At 45.2% G+C, this 20,347-nt stretch overlaps 1 protein-coding gene across 1 annotated transcript in view; it reads left to right on the top strand.

Annotated features, from left to right (window-relative positions):
- NTSR1 (neurotensin receptor 1) overlaps positions 1-20,347 on the top strand; it is a 57,835-nt gene that overhangs the window by 1,014 nt on the left and 36,474 nt on the right. The gene's annotated exons all lie outside the window — the stretch shown is intronic.

Raw genomic sequence — 20,347 nt, 5'->3', positions numbered from 1 at the left:
GCACCTCCTCCTGCCCTGCAGCGCTGGACCGGGGTAAGTCGTGCACCGCGGTTAACCCTGCCCCGGGCCGGTGCAGCTCCCCGGGAACTCTTCTCCGCTGTCCCGCACCAGCAGGCGCTGACCCCGCCTTGCCGCCGGCTCGGCCCGGGGATGCTCGGGTCCGCCCCAAAAGTGGCTGTTCATCGCCAGAAAAAAAACCCGTACAAATCTCCTGTGTGTTGTGCATCTTCTGCACCTCCTTTCCTGCTGCTGGAAAGCAGCCAGTAAGATCGAGCAAAGTAAAACCATCTCTCCCCCTTCCCAGCTCCACGGGTTGCTCCAGGGCCCGTTTCCTCTGAGCGGCGACAGATCCTGATTGCAGAAAGTTTTGGGAACAAGGTGCAGCATAAGCATCTGATAAGGAACTGCATCTTGAAAGTAGTTTTTGTATTTGTGCTGTTTTGGGGTAATCCATAGCTGGTTTAACTAGCAGATCTGACTTCAGAAAGGCTTTGCTGGTCTCCACACACTGCTTAAACTAACACACCCGTGTGTGGAAAGGGCTTCAGCATCAACACTTGTGCTCTGAGGGGCTGAGGCATTTGTTTACTGAAGCATTAGGTTTGAAAAATGTAAGAGACATGGTAGGAGAAAGAGGGAAAGAGCAAGACACCAATTTCCATGATCCCTTTGCTGCCAAGCTCACATGTGATGGCTTTTCAATCTCATATTTTGAACATGAATTTCAGCTGGGTTTCATCAGCAACCAATTAGAATTTAAAGCTGTCTCTGTACTGAAGCCTTTGAGGTTTTCTCACAGTTAAAGGGAGAAAACAAGTCAGAACCAATTCTCCCATTAAAAGCTGGTGAGGGTACATGCAGTTAGATTTAAGCCCAGAGCCTGGAGATGTTTAGGGAATTCTCCTCAAGTTTCCCCCTGTACTGCACCAGTGAACACAAATCCATTCCCCACAGAAGCCCTGGATTCCCTCTGCATTTTGCTCTGATGCCTAACTTGCATTTTGAGGTGGTTGGGACCGTATTTCTCCTGTAGGTGCTTTGTAGGGTTTGTCTGTGGCAGCCCAGTGGACTTAACCCAAATGCTGTACTCTCTGAGGCACCATGAGCCATCTGATTTGAGAACAATGTGGCTGAAATGCATTATTTCTTCCTTTTAGGATTAAATTGGTGCTCATTGTTACCATGATAGGGCTAAACCCAGAGGATTATTTCCTAGCCATGTCTTTGGAGATTACAGTTTAAACAATTCACAAAGTATTTTACAGTCTTGCTGTTATTCAGGCTATACCTTATCCTGGTAGCCAAGTCAGAAGTAGATGGATGTGAAGTTCACCTGTGGGCTTTTCCTTGTGTTGTTTGCTTGTTTGGGTCCTTTTTTTTTTCCACTTGTGAATTATTTCCAGAGTAAAAAGAAAGAGGCAGCTGTTGCAGGGGAAAAAATATCCAAACCCTTCCATACTGTTTGTTCTCAGGGGATTTGGCCACAAAAGTAGATTTGTTAAGATAGGAAGGTTGTTTAATGGCTTTGCTCCATTCCTCTGAGCAGGGGAAAGCAGCACACGATGTGATGCAGGTCCCTGAGCTGGGGAAAGCTCCAGAGTGAAGCAGCAAAGCAGCAATGAGACAGGTTTGAAGTGCATTAATGGAAAGGGCTGCACAGCATGAGAGCAGACAGCCTCACCTCCTGAGCTGGGCAGGGGGGAAAAACAGACAAATAATGGAAAACCTGTGAAAGAAAGAGCAGTGGTGATGTGGGGAGTGATGTGCAGAGGTCCTGCCAGTTGGCAATCTGGAGCCCTGGTCTTTTTGCAGTGGATTCAAGCTGCTTTAGAGCAGGTCTTTGCATCTCTTTGCATTCATTTGCTGTCTTTAAATTGAGCAGAGCAGTGATGCACTTGTTCAAGCTGGCAAATCACTTGTAATAAATCACTCAACATATTTCACTCCTCTTCCTGTTTGGCAAACTGTCTAAAGCAAATCGGGATTGGATGGTTTTTTGTTGTTTGGAAGCCATTAGTTCTCCAAGAGGTTTTATTTGTTGACTGATTGAAAGCCAGTCCCAGAACAGAGCAATTGTAACCATTTATAGACTCGGAGCCCAGCGTAAGCCATGGTTCTGCTGGGATCATTTCAGGAGAGTGCTCCTCCCTGAACTGGAACAGGCTTCCCAGGATGAATATTTGAGTGTATTAGTTTAACTTCTGGCTTTTTTTTTGCATATGTCTCTCACTATTTGTTTGGCATATTTAAGTTCTAATGGACATTTCTGAGTGAAACCAGACTGTGTGTCCACACGATATCTGGCATCTTGGATTCTTCCTCGTATTACTTAACTTTTGCACCACTTGAGCTCCATAACAACTGTAAGAAGTAATTACTGGTATTCTTCTAGTAATTACAGATTGCTCATCTCAGCACATACTCCTAAGCAGGAGGAGCAATAAGGGAGGTGTTGTGTGGGGTGTCACCATGTGTCACCACCGTCAGCACAACCGGACGCTGCACATCCCACCTCGAGCTGTTGAGTCGTAAGCTCTGTCTGCCCTCTGATCCTTCATTCTTTACAGCAGTACTGCTTCTCAGCTTCATTTCTCACTCTCCTTGCAGCTCCTTAAATCAGCCTGTGCATCTGGTTTATTACATATTCTTCATTGCCAGGTTTGCCTGTTACTTCTGGCAGCCAGGAATGTCTGGTTTGAATATTGGCATCAGCGTAGGCTCCGGTAGTGGGGGTAAGTCCATTATAGGCACATTATTTAGGTCTAGTTAACACTTTAACTGGCAGACTTCCTCTAAAACACACTGCAGCCAATTTTAGGATTTTTTCCAACACAAATTAAACACCTCTTAAAGCCATCCCTGTAGAAGTAAATTCATGTTTTCGTGCCACTTCAGCTGGAGGAGGTTTTAAAAGCCATTCACTGTGCAGCAGCAACAGATAGGAGAGCTCTGAGGCAGAACGAGATGTTTCCTCTGACTTCTTGTGGGTCAATACTTGTGGCTTTGGCTGCTTCACAGCCTTGCTGTTAGATCTGGGGCTATCTCTCCTGAAACAGGAGCCCACTGCCTCCCATCCCACCACGTGCAGCCCTGCATGCCATCAGCATCGTACACTCTTGGCCCTGTTTTTCAAGAAGGTCTGAATTTTAGTGACCAAGTGGCTGTGCAGACCAATTTTCTTTTATTGCTGCTTGTTTTTTTTCCTTCATACCTCTTTTCTGGAGAGGTCCTGGGCAAAGGGGGGAAGTTGAAAGCAATTCTGGTGCAACCCCTCAACCTAACATCCTGGGATAACTGAGCCTGGATCAGGCACATGTGTGAGAGGAGCCTGGATGTGGGTAGCTCTCCAGCACCCCATAGTTCCTGGGAGAGTAAGGAATGTGTTTTTCCCCCTGGCATGGAACAGTCTGTGCTGCAAAATGCCCCCCAAGTTACAGCAAGTGCCTGGGTACGTGGTGTCTGACACATGCTAATGTTTTATTTTCATGGACAGCTGGTGTGAGCCCATTTATTAAAACACATAGCAGCAGGCCCTGTGCCTCCATAAACTGTCACAGCTCCATCAGCTCCAAGTTGCTCATTTGATAAGGCAGCTTCTTGGGCTGGGAACTTCTCTGGACCTCCCCACAGGTTGGGATGCAGAGCTGGTTTGCTGCAGTTCTGCTCTGCATCAGCCCACCCCGATGGCCCTGCAGCTCGCCTCTCCCTCCAGATCCCTTGTTTATTATGTTTTATGAAGTCTGCTCATAGTTGAGATGATTTGTAGAGTAAGTAACTCCATACACAAAACAACCTCTTCCCCAAGAAGATCCTCTGCTTTATTTCTTCCTATGTTTCTTCTTGCCTTTGAAAGAATGTGCCAAAGTCTGAAGAGGATGGGAATGGAGGACCAGGAGCTGGGGGATGCAAGATGCAGCCTGGCCTCTTTGCATCCATTACCATGCTGTGGCCCATGTCTTGGTCACCGGGAGTACCCCTTGCCCTTAGCAAGATCTCCTGCTGCCTGCCCCAGATGCTTCACTGATGTTCCTGCACGCTTTTCCAAGGACATCTGTTCAATTCCCATTTGTCTGAGAGGCCCACAGAGTTACCAGTTCCATGCATGGTGTTGCAAAAAGTGCCTTACACTTTCCTCTGGTGAGGAGCACCTTGGCAGGGTGGTGTCATGAGCTTTCTGCTGTGACAGCACACGGCCATGTGAATAAAAATGACAGGTATCTCTCCATAGGACACAAAAATAACCACCTATAAACACAAATGGCTCAATTCTCTCCAGGTTTGCTGGCAAATCAAAGCCAGGATTAGTCAATGGCTTCAGTTCAGGAATCCTGCATTTAGACTGATGTTGACTAGAGGAGCTGAAGTTAGGGTTTTTTCCTTAGATCACAGCCAAATTCCTACTACAGCTTTTTATAACAGTACTGCCTTAAATCACTCACTGCAGCTCCATGCAGGGATAATCCCACCCTTCAGGCCTGCCTGATAAAACTAGTTTGGCCACACACAGGCTCTCTGCCCACCAGAGCAGCTCATGCCTGGGTGACTTTAACCCCTCTGGTAGCACAATAAACAGGCATCTTCGTGGCAGGACCATGTCCCATGGAAGGTTTCCCATCAGGTCACGGTGCTGCCAGTCCCTTGGGCAGACAAGAAGATGTTGGTGTTTAAATGTGTCTGTCTCTGTCCCCACAGAGACACCCCAGTGAGGATTCTCATCTGTGGTGGCATGAGCATCCCTAAAAAGCTGCCTTGGACTATATAGGGAAGCCAGGGCTTTAATTCAGCATCTGCATGACAGCCCAGCCTGCCTAATCCCAGCCTGTTTACACCATGGTCTGTCTTGCAACTAGATCTAAATTAAATAAGCTTTTGTGTTCATTGCTTTACATAACCACTTGGCCTGCTGTGTTTTGCCAGTTCTTACATAATTTCTTCTCTTTTTTTTTTCACCCCAATTGATTTTAATTCATTTGATTTCTTTTTTCCCTCCCCCTTCCTGAGATGTCAGCTGGAGGGATAATAAAAGAATGAGGGTTCCCAGCAATTTATCTCAGGTTTTCCTCTTCCCAGCAGCTTGTAAAGGCAGAAGAGACAAAGGTAATCTAGTGGATCCTCTTCCCAGAGGAAAAAAATACCCACAAAACCTGCAGCTGCCTTTAATCTTCTTCCAGATCACTCAAAACAGCTATTTAATTGTTTTCTCCCTATTTCCCCCCTCCTCTCCCTTAAAGGCTTTTACTGTCGTCTCTGTGCAGCATCTGCTTGAGACTCACAGATGGCACTTTTGCTTCCTGACGTTTGGAAACGCTTCTGTGTCCCGCCTGAGGCGCGTGTGACGGGCAGCATCCCACTGCAGGACACGTGGGTGCCTGGACAGGAGACAGAGTGGCCTTTGGGCTTTCACTGTGTCACCAACTCACTTTCCCTACTGTGAAATTACCTCTCGTTGAGGGGCACAGGATAAAGGGTGAGCAAAGGTATCTGGAGAGGATGGGGAGCATGCTGGGGTCCAGGACTGATACGGTGGGAAAGTCTTGAGTGTTGTGGCTGTCTAGCCCTAAAGCAGATATTATTACATACAAACCCCAACAGTCTCAGTGCTGGCCTCTCTCCTTTCCCTTGCATCAAGCAGATGAAGCTGTTATTATATTCCCTGGTTATTATAGTCACTGCAGTGCTACATCCCATTAATTGTAACGTAATCAAGAGCAAGGCAAGTCTGGAGTGCTGAGCTGAATCAATGTGGTCTCAGTACTTGGTAGGACTGTCATATCACCCTGTTCCTTCAAAGAACCCCTTTAATAAGTCCATGAACTGTTAGAGCATGTTCAATACCAAATTAAACTGCTTTTCCCTCATATTCTGTGATTTTTTTCAAAGCCATCTTATAAGAATGCAACTCACACAGGCACTGGGAAAGTTTAGCTCATTGCTTGCATCACTCTATTGATTCCTCCTGCAAAGACCTTACATTTTATCCACACAGGGACAATTTATACATTTTAATATGCTCCTTTCATTCAAAAGAGAAACTCACAGGATTGAGTTTCCCTCCCCAAAGCCCACATTCATTTTTTTATCACTGTCACTCATGGGTTTATGATACTGTCATACTTACTTGTTCCTTAACTCCAAGCCTGTGAAATGTGATAAAGCACTGTAGGAGGAAGGGGAAATACAGGTTCAGACTGATAAATAGATATTTGCCCTGAAGGTACAGTGGTGATGTGTATGCCCCAAACACTTAATAGGCTGCAGCCAATAAGTCAGGGGACAAACCCTACCTTGGGCTTGGTCTCCACAAACGTTTTGGCAGCTCACAGGTCTTCCCAGGCAGCACAGGATGGAAAATCCCGTGAAAGGGCAAAAAAAATATGCAGGAATTTGGTCAAAAAGCAGCAGCCCAGCAGTCCTGGTCTAGCACAGAGACCAAGCCATACAGGGAAACAAATCCTGTAATACCTGGGGCTCTGAGAGGCAGAGAGGAGCTGTGGCAGAGAAAGACATTGTGGAAAAGCAGCAATAAAGTAGTAGGTTCACTGCCCCAAACCTCTCGAGCTCAATCCCAAACCTCTTCCCCAAAGACCTTGTGCCATAGGAGTCACTTGACTTAATTGTCACCATCAAAAGCTTCAGCTCTGGCTTTTATGCAGTTGAGCCCATCACTTCAGACACTCTGAGGCCAGGAGCAGCTTTCTTCAGTTATTTGCCCAAATGAATTCACCTCAGTGCAGCTCAGCACAAACTTTGCTCTTTTTTCCTTCAGCAAGGCTGACTCTGTTGCTATGCATACGATGTTTATGTAGCAGATGAAAAGACCAGTGCACTGCAGGTAGTTTGCTGAACACCAGCTCCAGCAAACATGTGCTCTCTTCTGCCCAAGCCAAAGTGCCCACAATACACCCAAGCACTGCCAGAGTTTGAGCTGACACTACCAGCCCCACTAAGGGAGTTAATTACCCCCTAAACTGACTTCCTCAGCTCCTCAATGATGTACTTGGATGTTATCCTTTCCTCCAGCGTGTCAGACAGATAACTGACTGTACAATCCACTGTGAACAGCTCTGCAGTCAGCAGTGGGACAGTGTTTGACTTAAATACGGCCTTTAATTTATTTATAACTCCATATCCAGCACTCAGGATCATATTTAATGCAAATAGCAGTCAAGTGAAATCCCCACTGAGAGGCATATTTTGAAGATTAACAGCCTGGCTTTCCTGTTACTGCTGTTTATATGGTGCTGATTTGTGCTTGGTGCTTTACAGGCAAGTGTTAAGAATATTTGAATCAAGATGACTGCCATTTTGCAAATAACCAGTGTCTGAAAGCCTGCTTGTGGCTCCACAGCCAGAGGAAAGGGCTAGAGGCAGAAAAACCTCTGGGAAATGCTGACATCCAGGTAGGCAAGAACCTCAAAAGGTGATTTCAACTGATCAGACAACAGGCTCTCTGTGGTAGGTTTCTTTCTTTTCATTATATAGCCCACTTCCCTTTTAAACAAGATGTCAGGACTCACCAAGTTGAAGATGACACTGAACATGTTCTCATGCCCTGCAGTTACCAGGAGCTGTTTGATTCCTTTGTATGTTCATGTGATGAATTTGTTGGGTGTAATGCTGTGGGCTCAGCACCTCATTATGGACTTTATGAATAGGTTTGTGTCTGATCTTCTGTCTGGGTCTTTCTCTGTCCCTCTCACCCTCTAGAGAACTGAAGGCCCTTCCCAAAGTTCACTTTTCATGGAGAAGAAACATGACCAACATCACAGTGTGAATTGTGGCCAAACCCCTTCATTGCCAGGACAGGAATCACTTTTGTTTTGCTTTTCACCATGGATCACACTTGCTCTCCAGCTCCACAGAGAAGCTGCTTTGTGCTCTACCACACTGAATAATGCAAAGGGGCCTTTTGCAGAACGTTGGCTCTGCGACTTGTGTTGAGACTTGTTTTGGCATCTGCTCTGCAGGTTGCTGTCAAGGTGCAGTTATGAGATGAGTAAAGGAAAGACACAAAACTGAGGGCTTAACCTGCTCCTTGGCTGTTGCAACTACACAGCCCTGTGCTTTGGCTTGTGTGTATTTGGGACCCTGAGTCCCTGGCCCCCACACACTTGGTATTGCAGGAACGTTAAAGGATGATGCATGGAGGTATTTAAAAGACATGTGGACACGGTGCTTAGGGACATGGATTAATGTTGCATTTTGTAGTTTTAGGTTAACAGTTGGGCTCGACAATCTTAAGGGTCTTTTCCAACCTCAAATGTTCTGTCATTCTCTGTGCCAACTCATCACAAGTCCAACTAATCACCAGAGTGATGCCACTTGTTCCCTGTGGCATCCTGCTGATGCTGGCTCTGTCACTCACACACTTGTTGCTCACTAAGACATTGCCTCTTGTTGCAAAGGGGACAGGAAACCTCTCCCCACCCTTCTCTGAGAGGCAGTCCTGCAGTGATAAGACCTCTTCAGGGCAGGTATTTCTCCAGGGCAACGTTGGGGTATTGGAAGGGAATAAGCAGCCCAGCTTTAACTGGGTGCAGGTCAATGCAATGGCAGCATGGCCTGAAACTCTGCTTTGTTTTGCAAGAGCATCCTGGAACCAAGCAAAGAGAATTTGTTCTTTAGTACCTAGTGAGAAAGAGGGTTCATCTGAAGAAAGAGCCCCAGCAGCTACAGTAGCTTTTTTTCTGAGAGTCAAAAGAAGATGAGAGAAACCTGCCAGACCTTCTGTCTTACTGCTAAACACTCAGCTTGGGAAAAACACTCAGCTGAGCAAAAAGCTCAGAGTAGTTCCAGCAAGAGCTCCACTGTGGATGTATTTTCTCTTGGTTTGTCACCAAGCCAGAGTACAAGGGTCTCACTGACAGTATGTCTCAGGGCAGTGCTTCCAGGGAAAACAAAACCATCCTTATCCAAAGAAAGGGGACTTTTTCAAAGGGCCAGGGCAGAGAGTGGTAATAATGATAAAACACAAAGAAGCTGCAGCTCCCAGCACTCAGCTGTCCAAGCTCAGCACTCACTCTACCTGCCTGCACCCTCCCTAATCCCATCAGTTCCTATTGGTTCTTCCCCTGTTTGGCTGAGGTTTCAGCTTGGTCCAATCCCTTAGCATCGTGCTTTTTAAGTCCCTTAGCCTCTCTAGGGTGGCTCTGCACTGCATGAGAGGAAGGCTGAGGGCTAAAGAAGGTGCTGGAAGGAAGAAGGAGTGTTTCAACCTATTGAAAGGGCTTTAGGGTCAAGTTGCTGAGGTATGTCTGCTCCTTTATAATGAAGAACAAGCATCTAGTTCACTAGTGATGTTAATGCTAGGGGTCCTGTAGGAAAAGAGAAGAAAGATGAAGCATGGCAGGAGCTATTTATTTTGAGAATGAGATGCCAGGTGCATTACTGCTTGCCAGCTCTGTTTCTTCAGCAAATGAAATCTCCCAGCCCTGTCACTCCCTACCTAGCCAGAGTTCCTCTAAAAAGGGTTAGAGATGTGATCTGCAGGGAACAAGTGTATCACAGGGAGACAATGCAGAAAGTCTTCCACTTCCATGAATGATTTTTATCAGTGGAGATGTTTCAGGGAAGACTATCACATATATAGTGGTGTTACTGCCAGAAATAAAGCTGGCTTGTGTCTTCATTACCTTGAAACCAGTATGTTTGGGAGAGGGAAAATTGCAGGGCATGCTGTAGAGGTTTTTCTCCTATCATGTAGTGCTGTGCTGAATTTCATCCCTTAAATATTGCCCAGGAAACAAACTTGCTTTTAAGGGCTCTCAGGAGCTGCCCCTCTCCTGCTGAGATTGTGTCTCTTTGCTCTTGCACAAAACAAGTTCAAATTATGTTTGTTTTCTGGTCTGAACGTTGCTGTTCTCTTCCCTGTGAAATAGAGGAAAACTCATGAAGTATTTAGGGAAAAACATAATTTACTCAGTTTCAATTAAAACAGAGAAACCAACCCTGAAGCAAGAAAAAACCCAGTGTCAGCCTATAAAAGAGTAGAAGCAAAGAGGAAAGGGCAGAAACAGGACAAGAAATGACAGTTTTATATACCTCCTGCTGGGTGGTGCTAGGAGAGGCCTTTGTGCCTGCAAAACAAAACTGGTTTTCTATTGAAGCAACTATTGACTCCAACTCTCCAACTGCAGCTGTAGCTTTGCCCAGAAGCTGGTGCCGCTGCCTCCCAGCTGAGTGCAGCTCTTTTAACAGACAGGGACTGCTCTCCCTTGGTGCTGTGATTCAGAGCTGTGCCTTCAAATTCAGGAGAAAACAAAAGAAACAATTGCAAGTGATTTTTCAGGAGCTGTTTTGGGTGATGTGCATGACTTTGCCTGTTTCCCAGTTCTGCAAGGCTGGACCAAGGTGGCTGTGACAAGGAACTTTTGCTGGGGCTGTGTGTGGAAAGGGGTCAGTCCCTGACTTTCTAAGCTGGAACACAAAATGTTCCACTTCAACATAAGGAAATACTGCTTTAAGGATGAGGGAGTCCTGGCCCAGGCTGCCCAGGGAGGGTGTGGAGGCTCCTTCTCGGGAGGTTTCCAAACCCACCTGGACACGTCCCTGTGCCCCCTGATCAAGAGGAATCTCTTTTAGCAGGGGGTTGGACTGGATGAGCTCTGGAGGTTGCTTCCAACCCCCTCATTCTATGATTCCATGATTTTCCATGTACATTTGCACTAATGTCTTTCCTGAGCCACTCTCATGACAGCAGAGAGCAGCTTGTTTTTCAGGCCATGCATATTGATCCAGCTGCAGAGGTTATTTTGACTTGTGGCCTGGGGGTACTGTGGATACAAAATTGAAGCACAGCTGAAAATCTTCTGGGCATTAATTCCTTTTCAGCAAGGGGCTGCTTTGCTCTCCAGGAGGCTGAACCATACCCCAGTGCCTCACACTAGAGGAAAACCTTAATTTCCTCTATTTCTGCCCTGCAAATCACACACAGGCATGTTGGCAAAATCTGTTTGTGCTGCATGGAGCCCTTGCTTTGAGTGGCTGGCTACTCCTCTTCAGCCTCAGCATCCCCTTAGGAGCAGTGCCAAGATGTGGCCCATGTCAGGGGCTTCTCAGGTCAGTGTCTCAGCAACAGCAAAATGATTCAGGTGGAGAATGGCTATTTCTGCCTGACTGCATTTACTTATAAACAGACACTGGCAATGGTGGTGGTAGGATAAAGCTGGTTTTGTTCCTTGGAGGTGAGTGAGCCCAATGCTTCCAGCATTGAGTCCCTACCAGGTTGCCAAGGCTGCTTTTATTGTGCATGTATGTTACACCAACATATCCTTTGGCATAGATCATTGTCTCATGGTGAATCACCAGGGAGATTCCTGAGAGCCCCCCAGGAATGGGGATGCCAATCAAAGTCCTCTTGTAGTGAAGGGCTGTGCTTGGTGTCCCAAGAGGCTGATGGAGATCAAATCCACCAGTGCTTTCTGGGAATTCACCTGATGAAAACTGTTACCAGCAAATATCAAGGAAGAAGCCCTGAAAAATGACTTTCCAGACTGAGACAGTGGTGGTTTGGACAGTTATTGTACTTCCATTTGCTATTCCATTGAAGCTTTGCTGGAGATAAGCGACCTCACAGAAAACAGGGCTTTTGTGTCCAGTCACAATAATGAATTGCAAGCACTGCTGAGGAAAGCACAGTTACTATCCAGAGAGACAAGAAATTCAGCTGAAAACAAGCATGGCTTTTGCATTTCTAATTCTAGTCAGAAAGCTGGCTCCAGCCATGCTGATTGGGCTGGAAATGGAGCAAACCAGTGATGAAATGTGCATTGGTCACCTCTAAGAAACCAGCTTGTTCCAAGAGTTACTCACAAAATGCTTCCAGCTTCTCCTCCTGCTCACAATGCAGCACTCAGCAAACATGGGATGGTTTTTTAGGAGCACATGGTTAAGGCAGTAGGGTAGATAGGAAGCAAGGCTGCTGCCCTGCCAGCCTCTCCCAGCTGTTGGGTAAAGTTGTGTGTTTGTTTGAAGGTGAATGAGACAAGCTTGCCTGGAGCACCAGCATCAATCTCGTAGCAAAACCAGACTGATTAAATAAACAGAGATTTCCCTGTTATTAGTACTGTTTAGATAACTTTGAAATGCTTATTATTCAAAGTAAATGAATTACATAACATTTTCTCCTATTTTTGGCTCAAGAAGGGCTCAGTGAATTTCCTTTTTCAGAGCAGAACATTTGTGCTTTTTAGCAAGGTTCAGGGAACAGTTTTGTACTTTGAAACCAGTGTGTGGATGATTCAGGCTGACACATTTTGTGTTGGCAACAGGCTTCGTCTCGAGAGCCTCCACACAACGTGTGCTCTGGGCCTCTCCAAAACTTGAGCCTGTAGTTGCAGGGACAATGAGGGAACCAGCTACAAAGGGAATGATCTCAGGACCACACCAGAGTGCAAGTTTTCATCAGAGCTGACCAAGGCAGCCTTTCACTGCCTTGTGTAGTTACAGCACACCTTGGTATCTGTGAAAAGTTTCATGGGTCACTTCACCTCCAAGTTTTCCTTTCTTTTTTTTACTTCTTTTCCCTGCTTCATACATGCAGTGGGTGCCCACTGCTGCTTTCTCTCTTCCCCTCCATCCCCATGCCAGGGACACTGGCCACTGCCTCTCTTTTCATCCCCGTGTCTCAACGTCAGGTCACGTTCCAATACACCCAGATGTGCATCATGTTTTATGTGCTGTCCCCCTTATTTAGTGCTTAGTGGGTATCCTCTGGTTTGGAGCTGTGGGGCTTATTTCCATCCTGTTTTAATGCAAGACAGGTAATGTGGCAGGAAGGGTTGGATCTGCTCTCCTGAAGGCTATCCTTGCTGCACTGGAGGGAAAATCATTTCCTATCCTATCTGTCCCTGGTTTCTATCACTGTAAGTGAGAAGAGACTGAGTGGTACAAAAAGTGTTGTGGAAGCTGTGCTGTTTGAGTCTCTTTAGTGTGTTATCTATCAAAGCAATTACATGTGGCTCGGGAACCTCAGACTGCTGCAACAATAGCATTCTCCTGTAGCTTTTCTATTTCCATCTAATTAAAATGTTATTGTTTTATTCCTGTTAGTTTGCATTTTAAATAAGGACATAGGGACAGGGTGGTTGATTGATAACTTGCTGTCTGTGTGGGTAAAGATAAGCATTGATCACCTTGTCATACTCATGCTTTCTCTTTCCTTATGAATCTCAGACATGAAATCCCAAATAAAAAGGAGAAATAGCCTGGGTCTCAATGAGATCTGATTCATTTCCCTGTTGGGTCTCAGAGAGGTACTTGCTGACTGCACATGAGCTGCATTTTGAGGACCAAGGGAACTTTCATCCTGAAGCCAAAGCTCTGCTTTAGAATGTAATGGGCTCCTATCTCCTGTTGCCTTTCATCTTTGTTAGATGTATTTAGGCTGCCACGTGCCTGCTTCTTTGGCGTGTCAAGGCAGAAGAGGGTGGAAGCAAGACTGAGTGTGCACTCAGCCTTGTTAGAAGCATAATCTGAAATCATTTGCACCATAAGATGGTGAAAGCCCCTCAGAGCCATGATTTACTCCCAAAACAGCAGGCACACATCCACACCAGCCTTGGGAGGCTCAGCAGCCTCAGATTCCATCAGCCTTCTCTGCTCCCTGGGCACATCAGCCATGGTGGAGGTGATCGATGGAGGACTGGGCACATGAAATGGGAGCAGAGGTGCAATACTCAGCAGAGCTGGGTTTGGAGGTGGGAAGCTGGAATCTGATCATTTAAAATCTCCCCTGTTCTAAGTGTTTCTGTAGCCCTGAAGCACGTGTACTTTTGTAAGGTATTTTTAGCAAACTTAAGTTTACCAGAGGTCACAGAGAAGTAGAGCATCAGCATCTGGAAAAGCTGTCACTCTGCTTCCAGTGTAGCAGGAGTAACACATTGACTTATTTATGAGAGCAGTCAGCTCCCTTCTCTCTGTGTGCAACAATCTGCTTTACCTCTCCCAGCACAGAGAAATCATTTTATTGTCAACAATCGTGTCCTTAATAAAACCTTAAAGCAAATGAAGTGAGATTTGAGGGAAATGGAAGTGTTCCCAGGTACCTTTTCTGTTTTTCTCTTCTTTCCAAAACATCCCCCTCTTTCACTGTCTAAAGCAACAACCAGCAATCAGTGCTCTGGCCAAAAAGAGAGGGAGGAAATGGTTTTTCAAAGCATGAAAGCTGATGGATAAACCCTTGGCCCCAGCAATTCCCAGTGGCTGTGCAAGCCTTTGGGTGTTAATGGCATACTCACATTCGTTGATTTGGGATCCTGTTTTGTATCCAGCTGCATCTTTCACCTTGGGAGTGAGACTGGCAGCATCTCAACCACACCAGCAATTCACAGCTACTTTCATTCCATCTCTTCTGAGCTGCCCCAACAATCCTTCCTCGTGGGAGTAAAGGAGCTTGAGTGCAAAGCAAACTTTAAGCAGTTCATTAAATCTTGCAAGGCAACATCCAAATACTTTGGACCCAGTAGGAGAAGCTGAATCTGTTAGCTGGAAAATGCCTGTGTCAGGAATGACTAATGTGAGCCCAGACCATACCTGGAAAATGAAGACATGTGATGCTCCCTGCAGAGAAAGAGCCATCAAAATCACAAGAATTGCTCAACAAGCATGAAGAGGGAGAATGCAAGACATGACAGCAATGTCTGGCTTATATATGTGATTGTGTTATGTCATTGGTGTTGATGCCATTAGGAGAGATTAGAGAGAGGTCATGGGGAGGTGTCCATGGCCAGGCTGCCCTGGGTACATAGTGGCTTCCCATTTCTGTCCTTCAACCCCCAGGACCTTCCCTGGAGCTGTGATTTGCAGCAGCTCCAAATATTTTATTCCAGGCCCAAATCAGAGCTTGTGTGGCCAGGGATGAGAAATTGGAAGTGATGGGAGGGTGAAAAAGAAGCTAAGGAGAGGAGAAATGAGGGCTGCTTACGTGTCCCTGGGTTGCAGACTTCAACCACTGAGTGGTTGCTGCCTGTGCTGAGCTCTACCCTGAGCAGAACCTAAGTCTGCCCAGACCTCAGTGTGGCCTTGCACAGCCAGAGAATGGGGATTCACCAGGATCTCCTGGAGTCTCACACATCCTCTTAATTTCTCCTGGCCAGCCTTGATGAGTTTTGGCCATCAAAGGGTTTTTTTCAAGACAAGACCAATATCCTCACATCTTCAGTAGCCTTCTGGGCTGGTGTTGTGTGATACAAATCAGAGACTCTGTGCCCTGGCTCTTGTGAGCCTTGCCTTCACCTAAAGGGAGGAGAGATTAATCTGTGCAAGACAGTGAGGTCTGTGGCCTGGTTCCTTGCCTGTGGCTGGTACACTGTTTAATGTGCTCAAGGTCCACTGCAAGATGGGTTATCAGCTTGGAAAAACTGTTGGTGTTTCCTGACTTAAAGGTGAGATATCATCACCTCTGGCTTGATGAACTTGCTGATGTCCTCACTTAAATAGGTCTCTCTGCTCTTCATTGCATGATCCAGCATACCTGCTTCACTTAGAAACTGGGTGTACTTTGTGCTTCTGTCACTCATTGATTGACAGAGACTGCAATCAGTACAGAATGTTTTTGCCATTAATTCCAGTTTGCAAACACTTTGTGTTAGCTGAAGAGACTAAGTGGAAAGGGGCAGTGAATGAGTGTGTTCAGAGCTACAGACACTGCCCTTCTAGCACAGAGCAGCCCTGAGAGCTGGTTTGAGCCTCTTTGGGTGTAGGTGTCCCACTCTCACCCACTCACTTCTCACGTGCACTAACTGGGGTGAAACTCCACAATAAACTAGAAGGTAGAGAAGGTTTTGTAATGAGCTGTAAAATGTTAATAAATCACCAGGAAGTGCTAAAGTAACATGATGTGAGATCTCTTAGAGTAGCACACAAATTATGTGTCAGCATAATGATCTTTAGTTGTATTCTGTATAAACTATGAGGCTTAATACAGTCCAGGCTCTTCAGGGCCCCTCACCAACACAGAATGTTTCCTCCTCCTTTGTTTCAGTCTTGATAAACTTTCTTCCTTCCAATACTAGACTTTTATTCTCTTTTGTTTTTGTGGCCAAAATATTCTGAAGGTGCTGACAGTTCCCATTTGAAAACGAGGTGGTCTTCTTGTCACAAACTCTGCACCCAAATGCTGATCCTCACTGATGTTCTGGGAGAAATCTTGACCTTCTGTATGATGTTAAGAGCCTGGAGAGATGTTGGATAAGCAGGCTGAGAATAAGATCATAGGCTATGGATGACCCATAGCACGTTGGTGGGTTTTCTGCCTGAAGTGGGCACTGTATTTGTGTTTATGGGGCAGCCAGCCTGAGTTCATTGCTTAGACTTTGATGGGACATCAAACATTACTTGCCATGAGTATGACTGGTCCAGAGCTGGTTAGTTAGGGTACAGTACTTAGGACTGTCAACCATGAAGATAGGCTTGGCTGAAAAGCTGGAGACTCTAAGCTGGAATGTCCTTGTGCTTCATCAATATAATTATGTTCATGAAAAAATGCCAGTTCTTATTAAACAATTGCCTGTCAATTGCCTCTAAAGCTGTCATTACCAAGGAGTCAGCTGTCACTTGCACAGATGTGCTTCTGGAGATGTTTTTGCCTAATTCTAATGAATTGCCCAGCAGAGCATTGCTACAGAATACAAAGATAGCCTTTGGGCACAGAGGAGAGTGATAATCTCTGCCCTGCCTTTCCCCAGACACTGGTGTGGTGTCCTCAGGCTGCAGCAGCAGCAGAAGCTGATCTTCCTCACAGTTCTTACTCATTCCTTAGTGCTCCTCACAAGAACACTGCAGTCAAAGACTGTGAAGATGCATCTGCCCATAGCAAGAGCTACATTCCTGTTTCCAGCACTTGTGGAGCCACTATTCCTCCTTCATCTTCTTTCCACTGGAGATGTTCCTCCTGCACTTGGGAAAACAATGGGGTTTGTGGTTTCATGCTGAAGCATCTCATTTTCAAAGGAAAGAACATGCTTGTGACAAACCAAGGAGAATGAATGAAGAAATTTATCAGGGATGAAACAAAGCAATTAATTTGGGGTTGACCTCCAGCATTTTGTTTGCAAATGAGACATCTAGTTTGAGCTGAGGAGAATCACTTTCCTTCATTTTTGGCTCATAACCCATCTTCTGCTGCTTCTTTCTTTTTTAGCTTAGGACAATTCTGAAATAAAAGAGAAGTTCAGCACATTTTTTTTCCATTTCATGTTTTGAAATGAAACGTGTTGATGTTTCCAGAGAGAAAACAAGTGTTTATTTGAAAGCACTGAAATAGTTCAACATTCCTCCCTCCCTCTTATTTTGGTCAATATTGTTTATTGAATTATAACATGAATCCTCAAGTAGATTCTGTTTTCCTTCCAAAAATCCAATTTTCATCAACTTTTCCATTCTCAGAAGGAGATGAGTTGTCTCTAGCTCCTGTGTGCTTAAATAAGGGCAGAATCCTGGACCTCCAAGGCTTGTTGCTCCCCATCCTTTTGCATCAGCCCTCACCTGAGTGTCTGATGTGAGTTGCTGGAGTTGAACCAAGGACCTCCAGAAGTAAGATGCCAGCATGTTACCACTTGCTTTAAAGGCTCCATTCTGTAGGGGGAGTCCTAAAAGACACAGGTTTTGTAACAAGGGGGCATATGGCAGCTACTCCCAGGTGACATCACAGGCATAATGGGCTTCAGGGAGCACAAGATTTGCTCTTTCACTTAATCATGGCAATTAGGACTGCTTCAATTATTAGAAAGTCCTTACAGGACAAAGACACTTTCCAGTTGTTTTTATGACTTGTATTCTTGCACCTGCTCAGTCCCTGTACTTTTCCTTACCTTATGACAGTGTGTAATGTGTCCTTAAATGTGCAAAGCCTTTACATTCTCCTAACAGATCTTTCTGGCTATATTGTCTTTGTACAGTCTCTGTGATGAGTCAAAGCATGTCTGACTTGGCTTCATCAAACCCTGAGCAAGGTTCCACTTCTTTTAAGCAATTTAATTAGTGTATAATAAATAAGCTACCAGCTACATAAAACATCCCCTAAAAGTTTCACACAATCTCCTTGGTGGTCTCTCTTGATTCATTTTGTTGAAAGTATCTGTTTTCTGTGTGTCTTTAGTTTACCTTTGCATCTTCATTGCTAAAGATCAAATGTTTCTCTTTCTGTGTGCTGGGTATATACCAGGCAGATCCTGGAGGAAGAGTATTTAATAAGGTCTCTAACAGGCTTTAAATATAATAATCCAAATAGCCCTCAATTGGCTGGTGCCTTGATGTTTGGTTCAGGCTCTTTATTTTGGTTCTCAGGTTGTGAGACTGACTGTGTCATTAAAGATCAGACAAACCCCTTTTTTTCATCTATATGATCCCTGCTTTACAACAGCTGTGCAGCAGAACACAACTTTTGAGTGCCTTTTCCACAAGCCCCAGACAGGTCTTCAACTGTGAAACATTTTGATGCATTCAAATTAGGTTTGAACTCTACCTTTGGAATTAAAGCTGGTCCTGGTATCACATGCACATAGTTATACAAAAAGCCATTTCTTCATGCAAAAGGAGAGAAGATCAGAAAAAGTAGCTTCACAATTACCCTGAAAGAGCTTTTGTACAGCCAACAGCCTTGTAGCAACTGCAGCTGCAGAGACCTGAATGTCCTGCCCATGGGTTTGGGGTGAGTGAGTGACCTACACTTCTCAGCTCCCTCATGTAAGCTGTGAGCCCGATGAAGTGGTCAAGGTTGCACTAACCCTGTCATTGCAGCTGTGCTTTTCCAAGTAAAGCAGTGCAGGAAATAGAAAGTCAAATGAGGAAGAGTTGTAAGTGATGGGGAAGAGAGGTAGTTTCAAAACCAGGCTGGGGACCCTCAGAGGGAGACCATAGTGTGATGGGGCTGGGAGTGCAAAGTTGCTGTACAAACAAATCAAAAAGAGAATATCAAATAGACCTGGATCTGATGGGAGAGAACCAGGTAACCAGCAGCAAATCCCTGTAAGATTCAGATGGTCAGTGAGGTCAGGGAGAGCAGCAGGAGAAACATGCCTTGATGTGGAGATGTCTGGATCTGGGCAGCCCAGCTGTAGTGCCTTGGCTGTGGAAGCAAGGAGAAGCAGCACATCTGAAACATCCCCAAAGGAAAACATTTGCAGCAGTGATAAAGTGATGCACAGCAAATCCTCTGGGCTGGCTGAGATCTGGCTTTGGCAATTGCCCTCTTCTCTGTCACTCACATGTTGATAGTAAACAAGAGGCCAGCAGGGAGTTGAGTCTTGAGAACATTTAATTTCTGTCTTAAACAAAATCAAGTGATACCTCCCTGAGCTGGTAATTCAATGGAAGCTAAATGGAGGGAATGACTCACATCAGTGCTTCCCATTCCCACCAGCTTTACCTTTACCTTTACCAGCTCCATTTAACTGCATCAAACATGAAGGAAGCAGTATTTGCATCCTTCCTTACACCTATTCTGGAAACCACTTAAAAGACAAGAGACAGTTAGGAGGAAAATGTATTACCACTCTTCCTGCTTTACCTACTATGCCACCCTTGCTGAACCTCATTTGCCCAAGATGTTATGACCCATTGCTTCATGAGAGAGATCAGAGGTGTGTGTAAAACAAGCCCTCACTTTCATTCTTGCACACCCTGCTTCAATATCCCTCCTCCTCCTTCAACACTTTCAGTGCCAGTGGAATAATTAAGGGCATGGATGGTTTAATTTCCATGGCTTGGCTTCAGCATGAGCAACGTACATCAAACAGAAGAGTCACATCTGCAAAGGACCACAAATTCCTTCAGCCATGAACACTGTGGGCCAAATTCTCTCTGCATTGGTGAAAAGGCATGAGTTTATTCCTCAATTTTCAAGTTTGCTTTATTAATTTATAATGGCTGTGTGCTCAGTCTGCCAGCCAGGCATTTCAGCCCTCCTGTGAATGTTTTTATTGCCTTCAGTCAAAGCAATACTACCCAGGAGTTAGATTGAGGTGTGGGAAGTCAGACTTCCCAGGGTCAATTTAGGGCTTCATTTAAGAAGAAACCTTACTAGAAAATAGAGAAAGTCATTGTGGAAATGCTTGTGGAGAAGAGATTTAGCTCAGATCTAGTTATTTTCTACCTCTGTTTATTTACCCGAAAAACAGGAATAATAAAAACTTTCTTGTACCCAGAAGGGAATGAACAGTTTTGCTTAATGAGTCAGTTAATGTCTTTGGCCATAAAATGCTGAATAAATTCAACATACTTGCACCATTTCAGTGCTATGTGTGCTGTTCTTGGGCCATGCAAATTCACTGCAGCACCTGACTACTGAACACTAATGAGAATTCTCTGCACTTAAAGGGCTGAAATGAAAATACTGCAATTACTGAAA

The sequence above is a fragment of the Colius striatus genome, chromosome 16, assembly GCF_028858725.1.
Source record: "Colius striatus isolate bColStr4 chromosome 16, bColStr4.1.hap1, whole genome shotgun sequence".
Lineage (NCBI taxonomy): Eukaryota > Metazoa > Chordata > Aves > Coliiformes > Coliidae > Colius > Colius striatus.
This window is presented reverse-complemented; position numbering and strand designations above follow the sequence as displayed.